The 27,649-nt window shown below is 37.2% G+C and overlaps 1 long non-coding RNA gene across 1 annotated transcript; it reads right to left on the minus strand.

The window, feature by feature from the left end:
- Positions 1-4,891: 4,891 nt before the first annotated feature.
- Positions 4,892-26,563, minus strand: LOC122701028. The gene is made up of 4 exons (XR_006342899.1): positions 26,553-26,563; positions 10,874-10,878; positions 9,022-9,025; positions 4,892-5,038 (listed from the first exon to the last, which is right to left on the minus strand). It is a non-coding gene; the product is annotated as an uncharacterized LOC122701028 (long non-coding RNA).
- Between the last annotated feature and the right edge of the window lie 1,086 nt (positions 26,564-27,649).

The following is a 27,649-nucleotide window of genomic DNA, read 5'->3' on the forward strand; positions in this document are numbered from 1 at the left end:
CTTTCACCAAGAGGCTCTTTAGTTCTTCATTTTCTGCCATAAGGGTGGTGTCATCTGCATATCTGAGGTTATTGATATTTCTCCCGGCAATCTTGATTCCAGCTTGTGCTTTCTCCAGCCCAGCATTTCTCATGATGTTCTCTGCATATAAGTTAAATAAGCAGGGTGGCAATACACAGCCTTGACATACTCCTTTCCCAATTTAGACCCAGTCTGTTGTTCCATGTCCAGTTCTAACTGTTGCCTCCTGACCTGCATACAGGTTTCTCAAGAGGCAGGTCAGGTGGTCTGGTATTCCCATCTCTTTCAGAATTTTCCACAGTTTATTGTGCTCCACACAGTCAAAGGCTTTGGCATAGTCAATAAAGCAGAAGTAGATGTTTTTCTGAAACTCTCTTGTTTTTTCGATGATCCAGCGGATGTTGGCAATTTTATCCCTGGTTCTTCTGCCTTTCCTAAAACCAGCTTGAACATCTGGGAGTTCACAGTTCACATATTGCTGAAGCCTGGCTTGGAGAATTTTGAGCATTACTTTACTAGCCTTATGTTGAGGCTACCCAGTACTCCATTTTTGGTGAGTTTCAGTGAGGTCTGTTAGGTGTACATCTTGCAGCTTAGTTGGCTTAAAATGTACTCTCCTTTGGTGTGATCTCTTTGGGGACCAATTGAAAGAAAAAACAGTAGTATAACTGTTTTGATTCTAAAAATTGATGTGTCTTTTTGAAATAAAGGACCAGTCCCTCCAGAAAAAAAAAAAAAAAAAGAGGTGAGAACAACAGCAAAAAACAAAACAAAAACAAAAAACAGAGACATCTATAGTTGATATAAGATGGTAAGTGATTGCTTGGTCGCTCAGTCGTGTCTGACTCTTTGTGAACCCATGGACTGTAGCCCACCCATCATCTCTGTCCATGAGGATTCTCCAAGCAAGAATACTGGAGTGGGTTTCCATGCCCTTCTCCAGGTAAATGACGAATTGCCATGAAAAGGTATAGCTTTTTAGGAAATATATAGATCATTTTAGGCTGTGGTGATGGAATGGATGTTATATTCTGACTATTAACTAGTCTATGTATTTTGTTTTATTCAGTAAAAGTAAAATCCTACCAATAGTCACACACACATATGTGCATACCTGGTTCCTCTCCACACATATCCCAAACTAAAAACGAACCATATGTAAATCTATTAAATTTTGATCAAATTCTTCTGGCAGATATTATATGACCTTTCTGAAGTGTTGCAGTAGAATTGTCAAGCAACCTCAACTTGTTCTTTTTTAAAATGCCTCTTAATGCAAAATTTGAAGCAAATTCACTGAAGCTACATGTACAATTTTGAAAGACAGTCTAATTTTTCTGGGAACATTGAATATAGTCTGATTGACCTCAAAATTGACATTCAACAATTTAGGTGTGCAATTTAACTTTACATTAAAAGAAAGAAGTTTTGAAAAGTTTAGTTAACTTTAAAAATTAGTACCTTTTCAGATCTGAAGACTATCAGGATGTCAACATATTCTAACTGCCAACTCTCTTTAACCTAATGTCTGAAGAGTGTGGCATTAATTAAACCTTTATTATTTATCCAGTCAGTCTGTGGACTTATCAAGTGTGAGACTATCTAATTAGTCAGATGTCTTTTGGTGGTTCTGTGACAAGCATTAAGAACATGTTATTCAATTTAACTTATGACTTGTTACCACGCTGCGATTAGAATGTTAGTCAGTCCGTTTACCATTTGGGGAGAAAAAGTGCTAAACAATTTACATAAAATGTTGTTCTAAGAGCTTAATTAAAAAATTTGTGGTGTTTTCAACCCATATTTTGAAGTAGCACATTCTGTCTTTAAGAATGATTTCTCGGCAGGACCTGGTTTCCACTGCAGCTATATAAGGGGAAGTTAGCCAAGTCTTCTGGCAGTAACACATGAAATTAAACACATTTTTCATAAGGTGTATTTATCCAGAGGACCAAACGTACCTTGAGCAGATATATTCTTTGGTTAGCCACTTACACTTGAGCTCACCGGAATGCTCAAAACCTGTCATTCTGAGAACGTTTCAGTTAAAGAGGTTAGAAGAGTCAATACAGTCTTTTTAAGGAAATAATAACCAGAAACATTGTAAACAATCCCAAATCTTCCTAGATTATTTAAATTTCATTTTGAGAAAGCAGAAAATATGACTCAGTTGTTAACCAAAGGCATCTTTGCCTTTACAAATTAGTTAGCAGTAAAGGAAATTTACTTAAGACCTGTACCTATGTCAGACTGTTGCATACTACCTGTTCAGATCAAGCACAGGAATGTAAATGTATATATCTGAAAATCAGCTATTTTAGCTATGATTTATATCCTAGAATTTTTCTCTTTAATAAATTGAGTATTGTGTTTTGGAGTGAAGCTATTCAATTCAGTCTAGTAATATTCCACACAATAAATGAAGACTCTTACTAAGCTGCTGAAAGACAGAAAAAATAAAAAAACCCAAAACAAAACAATAACAAAAAACAAAACTATAGATCCTGCATTCAAAGAACAAGCAGTAGTTCTTACATCATTTGATTATTTTAATTATGGAGATAGCTTCTCAAGTGGAGATCAGCTAACCTATTTCTTAATTTCTTTGGCTATCAGTTTATATACTGATTGGTGATATTCTATTTATGCCTATAGTTGTGAAGATGAAATGGCTTGAAAATATATAGTGGAAATAGCCTAAAACAAAGTTTATCAACAGGGGCATTATTGATGTTTCCAGATGAATCATTCTTTGTTGTGGGGATGCTCTGTCCTGTACATTGTAGAATATTTAGCAGCATCACTGGCCTCTTCCCTGCTAGATGCCTGTAGCATCCTCCCAGTTGTGGTAATGAAAAAATGTCTCCAAACATTGTCAGATGTTCTCTGGGGGAGCAAAACTCCTGGTTGAGATGCGCAGTCTTAAGAGTACCATATATAGGGATGAATGAAACTGTCTTTCTTCTCTCTTTTCTTATTGTGCTTTTCTCTCTCTTTTATGTGCGTGCATGTTTTATATTCTGCATTAAATTATTAAGCCTCTGCCTAGGAAGGACCTAACAAAAACATAACGTATTTGTTTAAAGTGACAATAAAATTATTACCAAGGCAGGAATGTTACACATAAGAACTAGCTCTGAGGGTAAATATTCAGGCTGCCTATCAGAAAGTGGGAAACAAGGCAATTATCCGAGAGACTGAAGTTTTTTCCTGACAGTAAATTCTCAGATGGATATCTCACCTGGGATGCTTTTCCCTACCTGGTTGTGGAAAGATGCTAATTGCAAAAGTCAAAGTATACAGCTTACTTATATTACATGACTCTTTAGCAATCTTAGCTTAACCCTGAAAATATACGGATATACAATTGAATTCAGGTGTTCCTGTGAGGTGTTAACTATGGTCAGTTATTTCTTTCATTTCAGCTAGGAGTTTTAGTTATAGTTTTAGTTAGCACTAAATGACTGGCTACTAAAGATCATAATCTCTGAAGAATTAAACTGTTGATTTTTTAGTCTTCTAACTGAGATTACAGCCACAGGTTAGAAACTATATAAACAGGATCAAGCAAATAACATTACACCTAACACATTATAACAAACTGCTGAAAACCAAAAACAAAAACAAAAAAAAAGAGAGAAAAATATTTTCCTCCCCAACTTTATTTAGATGTAATTGACATATTACATTGTGTAAATTTAAGCTGTACAGTGTGATGATTTATGAGAAAATCTTACCACCCAGAAGAAAAGACACAAACATTTTATTTTATTGAAGTGTAGTTAATTTAAAATGTGTTGGTTTCTGGTATACACCAAAGTGATTTGGTGTATACCCTTCCATTATGGTTTGTTACAAGATATTGGATATCTCTGTGCTACATGTTGTGGTTCAGTTGCTCAGTCATGTCTGACTCTTTGTGACCCCATGGACTGCATCACACCAGGTTTTCCTGTCCTTCATCATCTCCCAGAGTTTGCTCAAACTCTTGTCCATTGAATCAGTGACGCCAACAAACCATCTCACCTTTGGTCATCCCCTTCTCCTCCTGCCTTCAATCTTTCTCAGCATCAGGATCTTTTCCAATGAGTTAGTTCTTTGCATCAGGTGGCCAAATTATGGGAGCTTCAGCTTCAGCATCAGTCATTCCAATGAATATTTAGGACTGGCTTCCTTTAGGATTGACTGATTTGATCTCCTTGCAGTCCAGGGGACACTCAGGAGTCTTCTACAACACCACAGTTCAAAAGCATCAATTCTTTGACGCTCAGCTTTCTCTATGGTCCAACTCTCACATCCATACATGACTACTGGAAAATCCATAGTTTTTACTATATGGACCTTTGTCGGCAAAGTGATGTCCCGGCTTTTTAATATGCTGTCTAGGTTTGTCATAGCTTTTCTTCCAAGGAGCAAGCGTCTTAAATTGATGGCTGCAGTCACCATCTGCAGTGATTTTGGAGCCCAAGAAAATAAATTCTTTCAGTGTTTCCATTTTTTCCCCATCTATTTGCCATGAAGTGATGGGATCAGATGTCATGATATAAGTCTTTTGAATGTTGAGATTTAAGCCAGTTTTTTCACTCTGCTCTTTCACCTTCATCAAGAGGCTCTTTAGTGCCTCTTCACTTTCTGCCATAAGGGTGGTGTTATCTGCATATCTGAGGTTATTGATATTTCTCCCGGCAATCTTGATTCCAACTTGAGCTTCATCGATCTAGGCATTTTGCATGATGTACTCTGCATATAAGTTAAATAAGCAGAATGACAGTATAGAGCCTTCATGTACTCCTTTCCCAATTTTGAACCAGTCTGTTGTTCCATGTCCAGTTCTGTTGTTTCTTGACCTGCATACAGATTTATCAGGAGGTAGGTAGGTGGTCTGGAATTCCCATCCCTTGAAGAATTTTGCACAGTTTGTTGTGATCCACACAGTCAAAGTGTTTAGCGTAGTCAGTGAAGCAGAAGTAGATGTCTTTCTGGAATCCCCTCGCTTTTTCTAGGATCCAACAGATGTCTTCAGTTGTTGTTTATCTATTTTACATATAGTAGTGTATATCTGATGGTCTCAAACTCCTAATTGATTCCTTCCTATCCCTTTTTTCCTCTGGTATCCATGAGTTTGTATTCTGGGTCTGTGAGTCTGTTTCTGTTTTGTAAATAAATCCATTTGTATCATACTTTAGATTCTACACGTAAGGGATATCATCTAATGTTTGTCTCCCTTTGTCCAGCTTACTTCACTTAGTCTGATGATCTCTAGTTCCATCCATGCTATTGCAACTAGCATTATGTCATTTTTTAATGGATGACTAGTATTCCGTTCTTCTGTTGATGGGCATTTAGATTAGTTTCATGTCTTGGCTATTGTAAATAATGGTGCTGTACACATTGGGGTGCATGTACCTATCTGAACTAGAGTTAAGAAAAGACAGATTAATCACATGAAGGATTACAAAAAAAGAATAGCAGCTGACTTCTCATCAGGAACAGTGGAGGCAAGAACAAATATAACTTCATCTTTAAAGCACTGAGAGGAAAATAAGAATTGTTATTCTAGAATACTTTACCTATTGAAAATATCCTCCAAAAAGATGGTAAAATAGTAACATTTTAGATGCATGTAAGCTGCGAAAATTCACCAACAGATCTGGTGATATACTTTTTAAAAATGCTCAAGGAAGTTTTTTAAGATAAAAATGATACTAGGTAGAAACTTTAATGTACAGAAAAAAATGAGAAGAACCAAAGTGGTAACTATATAGGTAAATACAAAAGACTTTTGATGTAAAAGCTTTTTCTCTTAAAAATCAGTTTATTTTTAAAGAAGAAATAATATAACATTAGTAATATGGGAGTTGTAGTGGAATGAAATATATGAAGTTTTATAGTGAACCAAAAATGAAGGTGATTAAATGGAATTACTCTGTTGTAGGGGTTTTACATTTTACTTGAAGTGATAAAATATTCTTAATTCTAAGGAAACTTTGTTAAGCTTGGGATGTATTTTGTGATTCTGAAGGCAACCACTGGTGGAATATTATGAAATATAGCTAAAAACCCAATTGTAAAGCTAAAATATAAAACTGAAATAATTTTTGCTTAGCCTAAAAAATTATTAAAGGAGGAACAGAAAACACAGGTGATAATGGAAAACAAATAGGAAAATATGTGTTAATAATTATATCAAGTGTAAATGGGCTGGACACTCCAATTAAAATCAGAGATTATAAGACTACATAAATAAGCAAATGTATGCTATCTTTAAGTGCCTTTACACACAAAGATTCAAACATATCAAAAGTAAAAGAATGGAGAAAATATGGTATGCAAAGAGTAAAGAAGAGCAGGCCAGTGTGATTGTATTAAAACTGACAAAGTATATTTCAGCCAGGAGGTCTACCAGAGGTAAAGGGAGACACATAATAATTAGTTTTAAAATTCTTGAAATAATTTAAGAGACAAATAGATAAAGAGAACCATATAGTAAAAGGGTTAAATAATCAGGAAGACAGCTCTACATGTCTACTTAATAACAGAGTTTCAAAAGTAATGTGTCAAAAAAAAAAAAAAACTAAAGGGAGAAATGCAAAAAATAGTTGGAGATTTTAATACCTTTCTCTCAGTAATTAATTGAATAAATAGGTTAAAAAATCAAATAAGATATGAAGGATTTGAGCAACACTATGAACTTCCTTCCCTGGGGAAGGAAAGTGCAACCCACTCCAGTATTTTTGCCTGGGAAATCCCGTGGACAGAGCAACGTGGCAGGCTACAGTCCACAGGGTGGCGGAGAGTCAAACATGACTTAGCTACTAAGCAACAAATAACAACAACAATGAACAATCTTAATTCTCATTTATATAATATTACACTCAACAGCTACAAAATAAATATTCTTTTTACATACTTATTTAATATTCAACAATAAGGTTATACATTGGGCCATAAACTATGTATTTCAAAAGATTGAAGTTATGTGGAGTATATTCCCTGACTGCAACAGAATTAACTTAGAGATAAAAATAAAACAGAAAAATCTCAATTATTTGTCAATTAAACAAAATACTTATTCCTAATCAATGTCTGAGTCAAAAAAGAAATCACCAGGCAAGTTTGTAGTATATCAAACTAAATGATAATAAAGAGACAAATATCAAAATTCGTACAATGCAGCTAAAATAGTGTTTAGAGAGAAATAAATAACTTTAAAACTTGTATTCAAATAAAATGTTTGAAAACAGTGATCTAAATTTTTACTTTTAAAAGCTAGAGAAATAAAAAGAAATTAAACCCTAAGGAAGTAAGATAATAAGAAAGATAAGAGCATGAATCAGTGAAACAGAAAGCAAACAGAATTAACTAAGTCCATCTAAAAATTTCATTGCATGATCTGCACATTCGAACTATCAGAATGAATTGCTCTATGTGTGGTATATTGTGAGTTTACATATATCCAGAATTATAGGAATGATTTATTCATGCTACTTTTGAAGGATAACATTGTATTAAATAATGATAATGATTTCAGTTATAGTTTACTGAATCCCTACAATGGGCAGATATATTTGAACAAATTTATTCTTAACAGAAATATTGTAAAGCATATATATTTTCATTTTCCAAATGAGGAAGCCAAATTTTGGAGACCTAAAGTAGTTTTCTCAAAGTCACCCAATAAATGATAGAATTAGGATTCAAAACAGACTTCTTTGGTCCCCAAACCTGCACCACTTTTCCCATATAGCTAAGTTATATTATCTATTGATCTGTTTGTCTGTCTTTTTATTACAATTCTTTTTATAGTTCTTTTCTCATATGCCAGTTTAGACTTTCTTGGGCATTTTATTTCCACTCTATAGTTCAGTTCTTTTTTTCAGTTTATTAATTTTTGGTGATATCACTGAAGTTAAGACTTCCCTGGTGGCTCAGACAATAAAGCGCCTGCCTACAATGCGGAAGACCCGGGTTCAATCCCTGGGTCAGGAAGATTTCCTGGAGAAGGAAATGGCAACCCACTCCAGTATTCTTGCCCGGAAAATCCCATGGATGGAGGAGCCTGGTGGGCTACAGTCCATGGGGTCACAGAGTCAGACACGACTGAGCAACTTCACTTTCACTTTTTCTTTTCAAATATACTTAATATGAACTACTTTGGAAATATATACAGAATTTCATTATTGTATGTTAATGTTTACTTTCATATCTCCATACCTTGAAAATGTCAAAACTTACCTTGACTTCTTTGAGTCATTGTAAGGTGAGATTTACTGTGATATCATAACTTTATAAAGAGGGTTGTTTAAAAATTCTGATAAAAGTAGTGATTTGAAAAATAAAACAAAATTTTATTAATGAAAACATTATTTATTAATGAAAACTTTATTTTAGTAAAGGTAATTATTTGACTAAAATTGCTTATCTCTAACCTTACTTTCTTATTTTTCTATACTAAAAAAAGATGCAGTCTTACTTGTCTTCCTGTTTCCTAGCAACTTACACCCACTCTCTAAAATTATGATGTCTGCCTCTACTAATACTTCTAAAATATCTGAATGTTTATGTGTTATTTTCTGTGATAAATGCTTTGAAATCATTACATCCTTTAAGCCTCATTATGATTTGTTAAAATAGAATCATCCCTATTTTACATGTAAGGAAACAGGCCCAGGTTGCATCAAAGGAAAGCCAAAAATCAGTACTCAATTGAGGTCTTGTTGGCTCAAATCTTGTTCTTTTGGCTTCTGTAAGCCACATTATATATATATATATATATATATATATATATATATATAACTTTTTTCACAACAGTAACAGATGTTTATCAGTTTTCACAATCAATAGCAGACAAAAAATAAAAGATAATTATAATTGCAAGCCATAGTGGGAACATGATTAACTTAATGATGTAAAATAATCACATACAATTTTGCGGGGGGATCAAGCAGAGTCATGTGGTAAGTGGAAGTGGATACATGCACATGTTTTCATCCACTCAACTGGCCTATGTCTTTTGATTGGCGCATTTAATCCATTTACATTTAAGGTAATGACATGTATGTCCTATTACCATTTTCTTAATTGTTTTGGGTTTATTTTCTGCAGGTCTTTTCCTCCTCTTGTGTTTCCTTCCTAGAGAAGTTCCTTTGTCGTTTGTTGTAAAGCTGGTTTGGTGGTGCTGAATTCTTTTAACTTTTGCTTGTCTGGAAAGCTTTTGATTTCTCCATCAAATCTGAAAGAGAGTCTTGCTGGGTAGAGTATTCTTGCTTGTAGGTTCTTCCCTTTCATCACATTTAATATACCATGCTGTTGCCTTCTGGATTGCAGAGTTTGTTGAAAAATCAGCTGATAGGCTCATGGGAGTTCCCTTGTGTGCTATTTGTCATTTCCCCCTTCTTGCTTTTAATATTTTATCTTGACTTTAATTTTTGTCAGTTCGATGACCATGTGTCTTGGTGTGTTCCTCCTTGGGTTTATCCTTCCTGAGACCCTGTGCTTCCTGGACTTGGCTATTTCCTTTCCCAAGTTCAGAAAGTTTTCAGCTATTATCTCTTCAAATATTTTCTCAGGTCCTTTCTCTCTCTTTTCTTCCTCTGAGACCCCTATAATGTGTAATGTTGTCCCAGAGGTCTCTTACACTGTCTTCATTCTTTTTTTCTATATTCTGTTTTGCAGCAGTGATTTCCACCATTCTGTTCTCCAGGCCATTTATCCATACTTCTGCCTCAGTTATTCTGCTGTGAATTCCTTCTAGTGTAGTATTCATCTCTGTTTGTTTGTTCCTTAGTTCTTCTAGGTCTTTGGTAAACATTTCTTGCATCTTCTCAGTCTTTGCCTCCATTCTATTCCTGAGATCCTGAATCATATTCACTATCATTATTCTGGATTGTTTTTCTGGAAGGTTGCCTATCTCCACTTCATTTAGTTGTTTTTCTGGGATTTTATCTTGTCCCTTCAACTGGGACATAACTTTCTTTTTCATCATGATTAACTTCCAGTAATATGGTTTTTGTTTTTTAGCGGCTATGAGGTGTGCTTCTTCTTGCTTCTTCTGTCTGCCCTCTGATGGATGAGGCTAACAGGCTAGTTCTCTTCTTGATGGAAGGGACTGGCGATGGGAAAAACTGGGTCTTGCTCTGGTGGGCAGAGCCTTGCTCAATAAAGGTTTAATCCAATTATCTGCTGTTGGGTGGGATTGCACTCCCTCCCCCCTCCCCAGTAGTTGTTTGGCCTGAGGCAACCCAGCCCTGGGGTCCACGTCAATGACGACCTCTCAGTGCCCCAGTCCCTGTGGTGAGCGCCTGCCAATCCACACCTCCGCAGGAGCTCCTCTAACACTAGCAGGTAGTTTTGGTTCAGTATCCTGTGGGATCAGCATTGCTCTCCTCTGGGTCTTGGTGTATGCAAAATTTTGTTTGTGCCCTCCGAGACTGCAGTGTTTCCCTCAGTCCTCTGGAAGGCCTATAAGTAAGACCTGCTGGCCCTCAAGGCCAGATTCTTGGGGATTCTCAGTCCCTTTGACAGATCCCCATGCTGGGAAGTCTGATGCAGGCTTCAGAACCTTCACAATAGTGTGAAAATTTCTTTGGTGTTATTGTTCTCCAGTCTGTGGATCACCCACCTGGTGATTATGGGATTTGATTTTATCATGATTATGCCCCTCCTACCATCTCACTGCATGTCTTTGGATGTGGGGTGTCTTTTTTAGGTGGGTTCCAGCATCCTCCTGTCGATGGTTGTTCAACAGCTAGTTACAATTTTGGTGCTCTCACAGGAGATGAGCACACATCCTTCTACGCCACCATCTCAAACCAGGTTTGAATGTTGAGTTTTCTGTATTTTTTATTAAGACAATTTCTTTGGAGCAGTTTTAAGTTCACAGCAAAATTGAGAGAAAGGTCCAGCTATTTCTTATACATTCCCTGTCCCCAGACATGCAGAACCTCCCATTATTGACATCTCCTGCCTAAGGTATATTTGATGGAATTGATTAATCTATATTGACACAAAATCACTACCCCAAGTACATCATTTACATTGGGGTTCACTTTTAGTGTTATACATTCTATTGGTTTGGACAAATGTGTAAAGACATGTACCCATCATTATAGTATCATGAAAGTATTTTCAACACCTTAAAAATCTTCTCTGTTCCACCTAGTCATCCTCCTGTCTCTATCTGCAACCATGGCAACCACTGATCTTTTTACTGTCTTCACAGCTTTCCCTTTTCCAGAATGTCATATGGTTAAAATCAGATAGTATATAGCCTTTTCAGGTTGACTCTTTTCCTTCAGTAAAATGCAGTTAGGTTTCCTCCATGTCTTTTCATGGCTTGATGGGTAACTACATTTTAGTCCTGAATAATATCCTGTTGTCTCTGTGTGCTGTGCTGAGTCACTCAGTCATGTCCGAGTCTTTGCGACCCCATGGAGTCTAACCCGCCAGGCTCCTCTGTCCATGGGGATTCTCCAGGCAAGAATACTGCAGTGGGTTGCCTTGCCCATCTTCAGGGGATCTTCCCAACCCAGGGATCAAACCCAGGTCTCCCTCATTGCAGGTGGATTCTCTACCCTCTGAGCCAACAGTCTCTATGTACCAGAGTTTATTTACCCATATTTACCTACTGAAGGGCATTTCAGTTGCTTCTAAATTTTAACAATTATGAATAAAGTTTAACAATTATGAATAAACATCCAGGTACAGGTTTTTGTGTGGACATAAGTTTTCACCTCCTTTGGGTAAATATCAAAAAGCATGATTGCTGGATACTACGGTAAGTGTATGGTCAATTTTGTAAGAAAGAAACTGCCAAACTGTCCTCTGCATCACTGAATTTTAATATACCACACAAAGAATTATTGACAGTTTCAGGCCATTTAGACGTATCATTGTATTTCCTGGGAATAGTTTAAGAAATGAGAATAAGATTGTGAACTTATTATTTTAGTGAAAATTATGGCAGTTGTTTTTCCCTTAAATTCTGATGATGAGCATTTGTGACAGTACTTTATTATTGTGACTGTGAATCAGAATGTAGTTTGAGTGTAAAATACCAATAGCGTTTCTCAAATACTTATCCAAAATTGAATCAGTAGCTACTCTGCAGTTTACTGTACTTGCTGACTCTGAATGACAAGATAACTCCTATATAAATTAAGTAATTTTCTGAAAGTTTTCACAATTTGTAGGCCTGAAGGCTTGAAATCTAGAAATATAATCTCACTCTCTGTGTATGTCTGTCACTCAATCGTGTCCGGTACTCTTTGCAACCCTGTGGGCTGTTGCCCACCAGGCTCCTCTGTCCAAGGAATTCTCCAGGCAAGAATACTGGGGTGGATTGCCATTTCCTTCTCCAGGGGATCTTCCCGACCCAGGGATTGAACTGGGGTCTCCAGTCTTGCAGGCAGATTCTTTACCATCTAAGCTCTGGTTGAATTTCAAACTTTGATAAAAATCATACCACTTCCTTTTCATATTTTGCAGAAGGTTACACTCTCTGAGGGTAGATAGAATTTGAGAGATTTTTTTTTTTTTTAAAAATGAAAGTCTCTTGTTACATGTGAATGTGTAAGTATTTTTGTCAAAAGGCTGATTATCGTGCATGTATTTAAGTACTTTAATATATTTTTCTTTCAGCACAATAAACTTATCATGTGCAGTTTATCATGAAGTTATATATAATTGAGTTGAATTTTTGAAATGCTTTTAAAATCATGAAGTAAAACACATACAGAAAACCATGAAAAAGTAATTTATAGTTTAGTGAATTTTTTAAAAGCAAGCATTCCAATAACTACCGTCCACATTAGGAAATCAGTTCTTGTTCAGACAACCTGTAAACCGTCTGCGTGCTTCATCCCATTCATACCTGCCATCAACATTAACCTGTATCTTGACTTTTTCTTTTTAAGTTGGGGACATAGTTGCTTTACAATGTTGTGTTAGTTTCTCCTGTACAACGGCAGGAGTCAGTTGTATGTACACGTATACCCCTTTCTTCTTGGACCTCTCTCTCGGCTCCCCCATCCCATCCATCTAGATCCACGCGGAGCACCGAACTGAGCTCCATGTGCCTACTGCAGGTTCCCACTAGCTGCCGATTTTACCCGTGGTCATGTTTATATGTCAGTCCCAAGCTCCCGGTATTTCTTTGCTTTACAGATTGGTTTACTGCCAGACCTTGCTAGTCCATGGATTCCCAGTGTCAGAACGGATCAGGCTCCTAGAGAGCATTGACTCAAACTTCTCCTGCCTGCCCACCAGAAAGGAGGGGAAACTGAGGTGTAGAGGGGAGGGGCTTTCTCATGTACTTTACCATTCTCTTTGCTTGCAGGACTTTTCCACTCCTCTTTCCTCATGTATCCTCAGCCTCAACAGATAAAAGGCCCTCAGTGACCTGGCCCTGTTTACCTGCATACTCTTCCAGTTTTATTCTTACACTACCAGCTCTCCAAAGTCTGGGTTCTATTCAGGCAAAAATACTTTCAAATTTGAGGAAATGCCATTTTCTTTTATCTTAGGTCCTTGGCATTTTTTTTTTTTTTTTGGTTTGTTTTCTCAGTCTCAAGAACTGTCTTTCATTACATTCACCTGACTTCTCTGTGAACCCTAGTGATCAGCTTCCTTTCCCAGGGGGAGGAGGAGGGTGCTTTACTGGAACGTCCCAAACCCAGTTTAAGTGCTGCTCCCAATTGCTGCCTTACGACCCAAACACACCACGTGGAGGTACCTATTAGTTGATGCTGCAATTTTTTTTTTTAACTTGGTATTGTTCTTGACTGGACTGAAAGCTCCAAGAAATCAGAAACCATGTCTAGTTCATTAATGTTTAAGTAGCTTGTGTCCACCTATCATAGTGTGTAAAGAGAAGGCTCCATAAGTATTCACTGAATAATTGAGTTTTTGTTCATATTTTTATTATCTCACATCTGTATGTAGGTGTACACACACACATACACTGCAAGTCTCTAAGTTTTTTCCATGACTCCTTACTTTTAGACATAATTATCTTTAATTTATGAATCAAAGAAAATTTCCTCTTTCTATCATCATTTAGAGTTGTATACTAATGGATCTTCATCATCCTAATTGCTTAATAAACATTGTTACTTGACAAGTCATTTAGAGGATTATTGTAGTAATGACTATTATATACTATTTCATGGGAAGAATTTTAATGTGCAGATGGTTCAAACATCGGCAGAATCAATATTTAGGTTATTCTAAGATTGATATATTTGTTCCATGTGTGCATGAATGCTAAGTTGCTTCAGTCATGTCCAACCCTTTGCAGCTCTACTGCCTATAGCCCAACAGATTCCCTGTCCATGGGACTCCCCCATCAAGAATACTGCAGTGGATTGCCCTGACCTCCTCCAGGGGGTCTTCCTGATGTGGGTATTGAACCCGCATCTCTGCAGCTCCTGAATTGCTGGTGGATTCTTTACTGCTGAGCCATCGGGGAAGCCCATACTTATCCCATATTTTCTCTCAAATACATTTGATTCTCAGGAGGTAGTTTCATTCAAGAAAACAGCATGGACTTCAGGGGATTTCTGTGGTAAAAGCTGTTGTTTATAGAAAGGTCAAGCACCACAATAGTATTAAACTAACCCATACCAACATGATACATTTTGGAGGGGAGCATACTCTGCATCAAGAATTTGTAAAATTGATGTAGAACTCAAGGTCCTATGAATGTCTGCTCTCTATTATTCTGATCCTGGAGTCTTGAAAGCCATTAGTTTAAGGGACTGTGAAAGAAAAGAGATCAACAGGACTATTTAGAATTTTGTTCATACTTTTCTATTCCGATAATTTTAGGTGTCAACAACTAAAAGGAAAGAAAAATTACTGTTTGGTAAGCACTGAATCTTACTGCTTGCATTCCTGTATTCTGCCCAGATGTGTGGAAGGATTAACAAAAGAAAGAGATTGATGGTGTCTGAGGAGAATTTGCTATTCATTTTCTTAATCCTCTGTAATATACATTTACTGTTACACCTTATTTTAGTCACCAGAATTCTATTTTGTTTGCTCTTTACCTCTTTCAAGTGAAGTTGAAACTGAGATACTTTCATAGGGCATCCTCCTGATGTTAGCAGAACTGGATATAGTTTATAGTCTATTTCTGAGAATCAAACAGTGGCTCCCTTATGTTAATTGTGTTTTGGAAAAATGGGCCAGGTTATTGATTACATTGTTCTAAATATAAAGTAACTCACTGAATATGCTTTATGTTTCTGTGTAGAGCTATGATTAACATTGTCTTATTGTTGGTGTTCAGTTGCTAAGTTGTGTCTGACTCTGCAACTCCGTGGAGTGTCACAGGTCAGGCTCCTCTGTCCTCCACTATCTCCTGGAGTTTGCTCAACTTCATGTCCATTGAGTCAGAGAGGCTGTCTGACCATCTCATCCTCTGCCACCCCATTCTCCTTTTGTCTTCAAACTTTCCCAGCATTCGGGTCTTTTCCAGTGAGTCATCTCTTCACACCAGGTGGCCAAAGTATTGGAGCTTCAGCTTCAGCATTTACTTTCATTGTGTATTCAGGGTTGATTTCCTTTAGGGTTGACTGGTTTGAGCCTTATTTACACCAAAAATACTGATTTTATTGTAAATATTTTATTACTGAGTATAGATAGTTAAATATGTATATGAGTAGAGTAGATTAAACATTTTTACATGATTAATTTGTGGTCTGTTTCTGTTTTATGTTTATAACCTTAACAAACATCATTAAAATGTACAAATTTTATTCTTTTTATTTTTACTTTATGTGTATATGATGTTTACAGAAATATAAAGCAATGTTTTATATTTTTTTGTGTCTTCCTAGTAGTAAATTAAGTTTTGTTAGATCAGTAATTATTCTGGCCTTTTCCCTCTAGCTTTGCCAGTTGTTGATTGATAATTAGTTTTGTTATTTATGAAATATTGTATATTATTTAAATATGACCAACTTTTTTTTCCCCCCAGAATTAAGCCAAATTATTATTCTGGTTGGACAGAAAAAGGTGCTATAGATTGAAGTATACAAACTAGTTTTGGTAGAAATCACTGTAATTCAAGTGGATTTTAAAAACTTAAACATGGAATGCTTTATCTGCTCCATTTGTTATCACATTTGATTCATTCTACCCTGCTGGTCTTCTGTTAAGACAGTAAGCTGCTTGGGAGGAGGGACCCCACATCATTCATTTTTGTGTTACTGACACAATGCATTTTCCCGCACACATTCAAAGTTTAGGAAATAGTTGACAAATGGATAAGACTTTAATTTGAATGAATTGTGGGTTACATGTTTGTTGTACTGAATCATGTGGAAGAACAAAATTAATTGTGCTGTTTTTTCGAATTTCTTTTGGGAACTTTGTACACTGTACTATACTGGATGTTTTCTTTTAGCCCCACCAGGTCCACCTTCTACCCTTCTCCACCTTGTTCCCTGCCCTGGAAGGCTGAACTGAGTGGACACATCAACAGAGCTGCTAGCCCTCTGCTTTCTGGCTGGGTTTGGCCCATGGAGAGTTGTGGCAGATCAGAGTGGGGCTGGGTATTTATTCCCTTGGCCTATCCTTGAAGGTAGCCTAATGCTGGCTATGTCATGCAATTGTAAGTCATTGCTTCTCTCCAACTGTGCCGTTTTATATGACTCTTACTTGGTCCTAGATACCTCTCTTTCCTCTGTTCACCTGTTTGGGCCTATATGTGGTGGCAGCTTGGCTGCCGGTGTCCATGCATTCCCCTTCTACCCCCTTAGTGAGCAGCCCTTTTGTAAACAAGCTCTCCTTGCACTGTACTAATCTGTGCCATCTGGTCGCCGCTACAGCTGTAGCTGACACTTGCATCTAACTGTGATTTGTTTTAAAATTTTATTCTTTTGTTAAGTACTTTATTAGCGGAATTTAATTTTCATAAGAGCAATGACAATCTATAAATGTGACGCAAGTGAAGTACTTTTGTGAAGCGTAAAGCAAGTGTATCAATCTTTTGAAGAAAGTGATGTCCTTAATCTGTGTACTACACCACAAAGTAAATGATAAGACTGTTTAAAATTAACATATTCATTAATTCAGTAAACAACTGAGTACGTGGTATGCCAGGAGCAATATGCAAAGATGGAGAAAACCAAACATCTAATCATTTATGTTACAAAGCATTTAAAATATGTACCTGTAAGATAATATGCATCTGTACATAGTTTTCATTCCTTTATCAGCCTCTTGTAGTAAAACTTCAAAATACTCATAATTTACTATGAGAGACTGATACATAAAGGGGATAAAAACTATGTAAAGATGCATATTATCTTGCAGGTACATATTTTAAATGCTTCAGTAATATAAATGATTCTTCTTAGGAAACTGGATTTCCCAGCTTTAAAATGTTCAACATATTACTATCTACTGGGCACTATTCTAAGTACTCTATAAATATTGACTATTTTCTCCCTCCTTTAGCTCTTATGAACTTAATGCTATTAACTACCCATTTCAGATTTGAGGAAACTGGAGCACAGGAAAATTAAGGATGTGCCTAAACTAAAATTGCTGCTGATTAATATAGCTGAGATTCAAATCCAGGCTTTGAATTAAAATCCACCTGTTTCCCAGGTGGCGCTAGTAGTAAAGAATCTGCCTGCCAATGCAGGAGCTGCAGAGATGAGGATTCAGTGTTTGCATCAGGAAGATCCCCTGGAGGTGGGCATAAAAACCCACTCCAGTATTCTTGCCTGGAGAATCCCATGGACAGAGGATCCTGGTGGGCAGCAGTCCATGGGGTCACAAAGAATTGGATATGACTGAATTGACTTAACATGCATGCACAATATAGCTGAGATTCAGATCCAGACAACACTCTTCTAGAGCACAAGCTCCTAATCAACATGGTGTGCTAAGACTTTAATATAGTCCAAACCACTCCTTCACTCCATCTCTGCAAGAAGAAATGAATAGCTGATTGGTGAGTTTGACAGAGGGACCAGAATTTGTGTGAGTCACTCTTTTCTCTTCCCTTTGGTTGTCTGCCTACCAGGAAGAAGAATACCATTTCATTTTCTGTTTGCTGTGAGGCAGGCTTTGTAGATGAGGTGCCTCTCCTGAGACTGTGGGCTGAAATTATCCTCCTGTACCCTGGCATAACTAATTCAGGGGAAGGAAGCCTGCTGTTGCTGTTGACCTAAGCCATATGTCTAGAACAGCATTATCAGGAACAATATGTTTGTTCACCTGCCTGGCTATTGCATCTGTCTCTCAAATTGTTTCCCAATTAAGACGAGGGCGTGAGGGAGGTTGTGTATTTACCTCCCCAAACACCTACACCTGACAAGTGAAGAAGAGCATTCCAGGAAGCGGTATGAAGTAGCTTGGCACATTTGGATATTATACCAGTTGAACTGTCCATTCCTTAGTAGCTCACTATAGATTGATGAACAAACGGATATAAAGTTTGTGTTTTTAACCTCGCTGTTGTATTTTATAATCTTGTAGGGGAGTCACTGGTAGGAGCCACTTTTAGGACGCATAGTGTTCTTATGCATAATGCATACTATTCTTAGAGAAAGAATATAAGAAAAATGAATAACTATAAAAAGGAACAAAATCGAGTCAGTTGTAGTGAGACGGATGAACCAAGAGTCTGTCATACAGAGCGAAGTAAGTCAGAACAAGAAAAACAAATATCGTATATGAACAGATACATATGGAACCTAGAAAAATGGTGCTGATGAACCTATCTGCAGGGCGGGAATAGAGATGCAATGTAGAGGATGGACTTGTGGACCCAGTTGGGGAAGGAGACGGTGGGATGAATTGAGAGGGTAGCACTGACGGATATAGGCCACCGAGTGTAAAGTAGGGAACTAGTGGGGAGCCGCTGTCTAAGCCAGGGAGCTAAGCCCAGGGCCCTCCGATGACCCAGTGCGGCTCTCTGATGACCGCGCTCTGATGGGGGAGGGGGAGGGAGGCCCAAGAGAAAGTGGATATATGCATACTCACAGCTGACGGACACTGTTTTATAGCAGAAACCAACACGACATTGTAAAGCAGTTATCCTCCAATTTAGAAATTAATTAACTAAATACCATCAAAGAGTGAGAAATAGTACCAAATATAGCAGCAAAGTCAAATAGTAAAGGAATGGAAAGAATTTGTTGATATGAGCTGTGGGGAGATATTTGTTGTATTCTTAAGGATAGTTTTAAGGATGGAAAAGTGAACTGAAGTCGTTCAGTCGTGTCTGACTCTGCGATCCCATGGACTGCAGCCTACCAGGCTCTTCCATCTATGGAATTTTCCAGGCAAGAATACTGGAGTGGGTTGCCATTTCCTTCTCCAGGGGTTCTTTCCAACCCAGGGATTGAACCTGGGTCTCTCACATTGCAGGCAGACACTTTACCGTTTGAGCCACCAGGGAAGCCTTAGGGATGGAAGCCTAATTATTATAGTTTGAACACTGGACAACAGGTGAGGAAAAAGGAAAACTGAACTTTAGATTAGCCACGGAGAGTTGAGTCTTAAGCTGGGAGGGACCTTTCTCCCTGTGGTCTGGGGAGAAAAGATGTAGATGGTGTGAACCCATGCCTGCATCCATACTTAGCAATCCTTACCTTGTCAGGCTCTTTTCCAGTACCATCCTCCAACTGAAAACGTTATACACTTTTAAATGTCAGGATAGAATTTTAATCCCTGCTCAAAAAATATGGTTTAAGTATTATTACTTACCACTTAAATCCACATTGTAAAGCTATATTGCTCTTTGTCCAGGATTTTTAAAATGGGTCTGTGTTTTCTGGGTATTTTCTTTTCCCCTCATTATGATGCCTTTTAATAGTGGTTCTCAAAGTGAGCATGAAGAGGAAGGCAAGCAGGGGAAGAGGGATTCAGGGATCACGTGCCCTTTAAACTCCCAGTGGCTTCCACAGTGGAGAGCTATTGCTTTAGTGCTTTCTAAAATTAAACATTTCCTTTCTTCTCTGATATAGGTATAACTTTGATGTATTCCCAATCCGAGGCAATATTAAGTTCCACTTTGATATTATCCATGATGCTCTCAACTTTCTGTCAAGGTCCAGTTTCTTGGAAAGTCTTTGCAAGGTTCATTTGCTTTTAAAGGTAGAGAGAGGGGCTTCCTACAGCCCACTGTGAAACCTCGGGGTAACTGCTTTCCTGGGTATCACATTATAACCACTTTTTTAGAACTTCTTTTTTTTTTCTCCCCATTTATTTTTATTAGTTGGAGGCTAATTACTTTACAATATTGTAGTGGGTTTTGTCATACATTGACATGAATCAGCCATGGATTTACATGTATTCCCCATCCCAATCCCCCCTCCTACCTCCCTCTCCACCCGATTCCTCTGGGTCTTCCCAGTGAACCAGGCCCGAGCACTTGTCTCATGCATCCAGCCTGGGCTGGTGATCTGTTTCACCCTAGATAATATACATGTTTCGATGCTGTTCTCTCGAAACATCCCACCCTCGCCTTCTCCCACAGAGTCCAAAATTCTGTTCTGTACATCTGTGTCTCTTTTTCTGTTTTGCATATAGGGTTATCATTACCATCTTTCTAAATTCCATATATATTCGTTAGTATACTGTATTGGCCTTTATCTTTCTGGCTTACTTCACTCTGTATAATGGGCTCCAGTTTCATCCATCTCATTAGAACTGATTCAAATGAATTCTTTTTAATGGCTGAGTAATATTCCATGGTGTATATTTGAAGGATTAGTGGGGCCATGGTGATATCATGAGACTCACTGAGTTCGGTTTCATGTGACATGAGATCACTATATTCTTGCTTCAGTTCAGTCACTGAGTCGTGTCTGACTCTTCACGACCCCACGGACTGCAGCACACCTGGACTCCCTGTCCATCACTAACTCTGGGAGCTTGCTCAGACTCATGCCCATTGAGTTGGTGATGCCATCCAAACATCTCATCCTCTGTCCTCCCCTTCTCCTCCTGCCTTCAATTTTTTCTAGCATCAGGGTCTTTTCTAATGAATTCTTCACATCAGGTGGCCAAAATATTGGAGCTTCAGCTTCAGCATCAGTCCTTCCAGTGAATATTTAGGACTGATTTCCTTTAGAATTGAATGATTTGATCTCCCTGCAGTCCAAGGGACTTTTAAGAGTCTTCTCCAACACCACAGTTCAAAAGCATCAATTTTTCTGCACTCAGCTCTCTTTATGATCCAACTCTCACATCCATACATGACTCCTGGAAAGACCATAGCTTTGACTAGATGGACCTTTGTTGGCCAAGTTGGAGCATAGCTGGTGGGTTTGTTTTTTATTATTTAATAGAAACATAGAAAACAATATGTTAGAATCTCTTAACAATAAGACTCTGGACAAGCAATTCTTTGGGGGTTTCATTTTCTCTTACCTCTGTATGTGTTAACTTCTAGGAAGGGGACGTGTGTGGTTGTATAGTGAAGGGCAATGGAAAACAGTTGCAGACTGTTAATTCTATCTGCTTCCCAGAAGCAGTGATACTGAAGGGACCTGCGGGGATTTCATATCATCTTCTCTGTGGATGTGTTTACAGAACTTTACTGAACAGTTCATCTTGTTGTTCCACTTAGCAAGCCATCCGTTGGTCATGGCTTTTCAGCTAGCCCATCTGTATGTTATTCCCATGCACACGTGATGGGAAAATACTGTCCACACAGACTGGTATGAGATCAGGAGGAAGCGCTCTGGGTCTCACTGATCTCATTTCCAGAACAGCTACTGCTTTGTCCTTTGTCTTCATTGTGGTGCCTTATTTAAGAGACAGTTATTTGACCAGTTTACTGTTATCTTACTTTTAGAGCTAGGTTTGTTTCTTCATCTGAAAATCAGTGGGGCTGAGCCCTCTATTTTCCAGCCTTTACTTATCTCTACCTGACTTTGTCTTCTATAATCTCTAACCAAGCTGCCAGAATCTAAAACTCAAATAGGTGGCAGATGGATAAAGTTCATCTGATTTATCTGTTACGTGTATCTTTATTTGTCATGTTAAAATATGATGGCTGTTATTTGTAAGCTATACTTGCTTAAGAATTTCAGCACCTTGATTTCTTTGATGGATTCTAAGAGAAGAATCTATACAGGATTTTAATTTTTGACTCTACCTCTCTTCAATGATTGAAAGTACATATACTGTAATATTTGAGCCATTAAGACTTTCTTTAAAAAGCCTGATACATATGAGGGGCATACTTAAATAGAGAAAAAGTAAATAAAATCTAATCTACAGAATTAAAATATTGGTAGTAATAGGTTTTATTTTTCTTTCCTCTTTTTTGTTTTTGCCACACTATGCTGCTTGTGGGATCTTACTTTTCTGACCAGGAATTGAAGTGGGCCCTCAGCAGTACATAGTCCTGGTTACTGCCCTGCCAGGGAAAATCGCCCGTGTTTGCCCTTTTTTGTTATTTTACTGAATTTTGAAAACTTGAGTGCTTATTACATGCCAGACATTTCACTCAGGGTTACCAAGTGAAGATACTGAAATATCAAATAGAATATTGATAGTAAATTATTTTTATAGAAAGCTATATCTTATTTTCTCACAGTTGAATGATCTCTCCTTGTTTTTTGTTTTTTAAGCCAGAATACCAAACCAGATAAAGCCATGCTTCATATTTATACACACAAGAATATGCAAGCTCATTTACATCTGAACTGTCTTAAAAGAAGCTTATAGAAAAGCTAAACATTTTTTGTTTGGGTAGTATTCCACTGTCAGTCACAGACATACTTCTGTGAAAGTTTTTCTCTGCCTTCTTCAGATGTTCTTTTCTCTTATATAGACTTTAAAGTGGAAGCTTCAGATGGTACTTTTAAAAACATTCTTAGTGGTTTTTTTTTTTTTTTAATCAGTGTTGGACAGATTCAAGATGCTTTTGACACTTTGCTCCATCAGAGAATCAACCTCACAAAAATAACAATTTTATTTGTTCAATCTGAGATGCTGTAACAGGAAAAATCACCTTTCCAGATTCACTGTGATTCTGTAAACATGAAGTGGCTGTCAGACGAGGAAGTCTACTTGTCTTCACTTAACACACTGCTGTTTCACTGTTATACAAATTTGTATTTCTGCTAGAAATCAGTTTTCAAAATGATCTCTGTAGTATAAAGTTGGTTTCAGAAATTCTCCTTTATTGTCCTTTCTCTTTAGTTGAAAGAAGAAATACTTAATGATTTCACATGGCAGTGTAGCATGAGCCCGTGAATAATGTGGCTCTATTCACATTTTTCCTTACTTAACCTTCATTTACTTCAGCAGTACCCTGCTTAACTTTAAAAAAACTATTTTCTCCCACAGAGTCCAAAAGTCAAGAACAGCATCGAAACATGTATATTATCAAGGGCGAAACAGATCACCAGCCCAGGTTGGATGCATGAGACAAGTGCTTGGGGCTGGTGCACTGGGAAGACCCAGACGGATCAGGTGGAGAGGGAGGTGGGAGGGGGGATTGGGATGGGGAATACGTGTAAATCCATGGCTGATTCATGTCATTGTATGGCAAAAACCACTACAATATTGTAAAGTAATTACCCTCCAACTAATAAAAATAAATGAAAAAAATAAAAAAACTATTTTCTTTTCCTAAGAACACAGATTCTTGTCCATTTTGATGGTAGGCAACTCTTTGCTAATTGAACATTTCTCCACCTGGTTGCCAGATCATGTTGCCTAATTTCAAAATGACTCAGAGGGGTAAGAAGTTCACCAAAGCTGGTCCAGATTCATGATTTCTGGGTTTTTGGATGCCATATTGAAACTTTTTTAAATCAAGAAGCATTTAGCATTCCCTTACTTGCTAAAAATAATTTACATAGCTTAAAAGTTGTTTTTACCCTTATTTATTTCAGGGAATAAAAATGTCTTCTCCTAATAATGAAGTACCTTTCATTGTTATTCCATTAACATTACAACTATTTTAATGTTATTTGCTTGCAAACATTGATTTTTTTATTTTTTGTTGTGCCGTGTATCAGCAAAATGCAAATTCTTTGCTTTCTAGAAGTTTCGTGGCTTCAAGGTTAGTTTTACAATTCACTCTTAATTGTGTTTGGTGGTTACAGACTCTTAAAAGGCCAGAGATAATATTTGGACAGTTAACAATGCTTTTTAAAAAGTTTGTGTTTTCGTACATGCTTAGACCATGCCTTTGAGAATACAGCAAAATCGACGTGACATTACTGATACAAGGCTACGTTAGCTGTGAGACTATGGCTTATTTCGTGTTGATTTCCTTGTATCTTTAGATGTAAAATGCAGTAGCACTCCCAATGCCAGATGCACTCCTGAGCATGGCCCTTTAGGTCTAATGTAAGATGAATCCACATGAACAGCATTCCCATTTTCCTGCATTTCTAGTAACTAAAATCTCGTTGATGACTTCCTAGCAGGATATAACTTGAAAAGACAAATCTTTGCAACCAACATTATCCCATGGATTGACAAGTGTTGGAAATACTATCTATTTCTATCCTTATAGCCCCCACAGCAACAGTCACATCAGCTGGAAAATAATAGGTTGGGATGAGTCAGTGGCCATTTGGGAAAAAAAAAAATTCAGTTGGTCCCACACCTAATGCCAGAATACATGATGGATAAATCAAATATTTACATTAAAATGTGACACCATTAAAATACTAGAAGAAACCAGGGAGTAAATAGGTATGTTATATTTGCTATAGAAAAGCCTTCTCTCAAAATACAAAATTCAAAAGACTGAAAAATTTGATAAATTCTATCACATACAAATAAAAATTTATATGGAAAAAATTTCTAATTCAAAATGTAAATAGCAAAAATAAAACATTTTAAAGTCATACCACCAGAAAAAGGATTAATTCCTCTAATATTAAAAGCCTAATAGAAATATAATTTAAAAAAAATCAACGATCCAGAGGCAAAATGGGCAAAGGGTATGCACTTATGTTTATGTGTGCTTAGTCACTCAATCATGACACCACAGTTCAAAAGCATCACTTCTTTGGTGCTCAGCTTTCTTTATAGTCCAACTCTCACATCCATACATGACTACTGGAAAGACCAAAGCTTTGACTAGACAGACCTTTGTTGGAGGGATAATGTCTCTGCTTTTTAATATGCTGTCTAGGTTGGCCATAGCTTTTCTTCCAAGGAGCAAGCGTCTTAATTTCATGGCTGCAGTGACCATCTACAGTGATTTTGGGGCCCAAGAAAATAAAGTCTCTCACTGTTTCCATTGTTTCCCCATCTATTTGCCATGAAGCTATAGGACTGGATGCCAAGATCTTTGTTTTTGAATATTGAGTTTTAAGAGAGAAAATCCCTAGTTAAAACCTAAGTATATTGTTTCATGTGAGGATAGGAGTTGAGTAGACTGGAGGTTAGAAGAGAGATTTCACTTTATACTTTTAAAAGTTTGATTTGTAAAATACGTTTCCTACTCAAAAAGTAAGTTGAACAACACACCCCCACATGTACATTCTCAGAAATAGAAACAGTACGTTCAACTTGTAAACACCTCTTATATTTTATTTAGTTCCTTGCTTGTAACATGTAACAAATGTCTTGAGATTCAGGTAACTATGAAGTTTAGAAAATCCTGTGAATATAGTTAATCCTTCATCAAAAGTAAACATTGTGGACATGGTAAGTGGGGAGGGGAAGAGAGGATGGGATGAGATGAATGGAGAGAGTAGCTTGGAAACATATACACTACCATATGTAAAATAGATAGCCAGTGGGAATTTGCTATATGACTCAGGGAACTCAAACTGGGGCTCTGTGACAAACTAAAGGGACAGAATAGGTGAGAGGTGGGAGGGAGGTTCAAGAGAGAGGGAACATATGTATACTTATGGCTGATTCATGTTGATGTATGGCAGAAACCAACACAATATTGTAAAACAATTATCCTTCAGTTAAAAATAAATTGAAAACAAACAAAAAAAGTAAACACACAGAATGTATCTGAGAAAATCTTTGTTTGTTCTTACATATGTATACAGATGCATACATAGTCTTAATAAATACTGTGGCATTCACTTAACCCAAAGTTTTAAACTGGTCACTACTCATGGACAGAAAGCTAGAGAAGATTTAAGAAAGGAGTAGGAATAAGGAGCTGGATAATGTGGTTCAAGATGGCATTTGGAAGAAGGTTATATGCTTAGGTATATCTCAGACCTCAGATGGATAGGGCAGAATAATAATCAGAAAATGAGAATTCTATTGTTGACTTTGTTTTTAACTGAATATATAATCTTGGCCTTTTCATTTTACCTCTCTGGACCTCAGTTAGAGAAAGGATTATGGGAGATGATCTTGAAGATTCTTTCAGGAAATTAATATTCTGCTATTCTTGTCTCAATAATTGATAGTCATCACTTTATATAATGCAAGTGTTATGATTCAAGTATCTTTATATTGTGATATATTGTTCAAACATTATAAACAGCATAAAAATTAATAGAGCTTTACTTCAACCATCAGTGGACCATATAATTAACTCTAATTGGTGACAGCTTAATAACGATCTGTGGTTTTACACTTAAATATAAGACTACATATTTAACATGTAAATGCTGTGTACAACATCAAATGTAGCATATATAGTATGTTCTATAGCTTATAACCTAGACAGCATATTAAAAAGCAGAGACATAACTTCTCAACAAAGGTCCGTCTCGTCAAAGCTATGGCTTATCTAATAGTCATATATGGATGTGAGAGTTGAACCATAAAGAAAGCTGATTGCCAAAGAATTGAAGCTTTTGAGCTGTGGTGTTGGAAAAGACTCTTGAGAGTCTCTTGGACTTCAAGGAGATCAAACCAGTCAATGCTAAAGGAAATCAGTCTTGAATATTCATTGGAAGGACTGATGCTGAAGCTGAAGCTCCACCTGATGCAAAGAGCTGACTCATTGGAAAAGACCCTGATGCTGAGAAAGATTGAAGACAGGAAGAGAAGGGGATGGCAGAGGATGAAATGGTTAGATGGCATCACCGACTCAATGGACATGAGTTTGAGCAAGCTCTGTGAGTTAGTGATGGACAGGGAAGCCTGGTGTGCTGCAGTCCATAGGGTCTCAAAGAGTTGGACACGACTGAGCAACTGATCTGATAAGTTATAAAGGCGGTAAATGTTAGTGGTTTCATTTTCTGTCTGAGAGATGCTTAAATCTTTCAGGATTTGCTAAAGAGGGTGTCAGAGGTACTGTGATACATATATGAATTCTGAAGTATCTTTAGAAGCATCCAAAAATTTTCCAGGAAGTTAGGACCAAATGTTGGGTAGGCATGGCCAGCAATGTTAAGTGGCATAAAAAATGATCAAACATGTGGAGACTTGCACTTATTTTGGAATTTATGAAATATTAAGTGTGACGAAGGAGTGGTAGGAAATGAAGCTGAAGAAGTAGTAAGTGAAGATAACAGAGAATGTGGTATTACATTCTAAAGGGATTGGCGATGAAAATCATTGCAGTTTCAAAAGTAGGTGAGTGACATGCATTAGATAGAACATCTGAATACTATACAGATGGACTTGGAAAACAGAAGACCAGAGGCAGCCAGACTGATTAGGAAATCTTATAATAGTAGGTAGACAAAAGATTATAATTGCATGATTT

This window comes from Cervus elaphus, chromosome 9 (assembly GCF_910594005.1).
Source record: "Cervus elaphus chromosome 9, mCerEla1.1, whole genome shotgun sequence".
Classification (NCBI taxonomy): domain Eukaryota; kingdom Metazoa; phylum Chordata; class Mammalia; order Artiodactyla; family Cervidae; genus Cervus; species Cervus elaphus.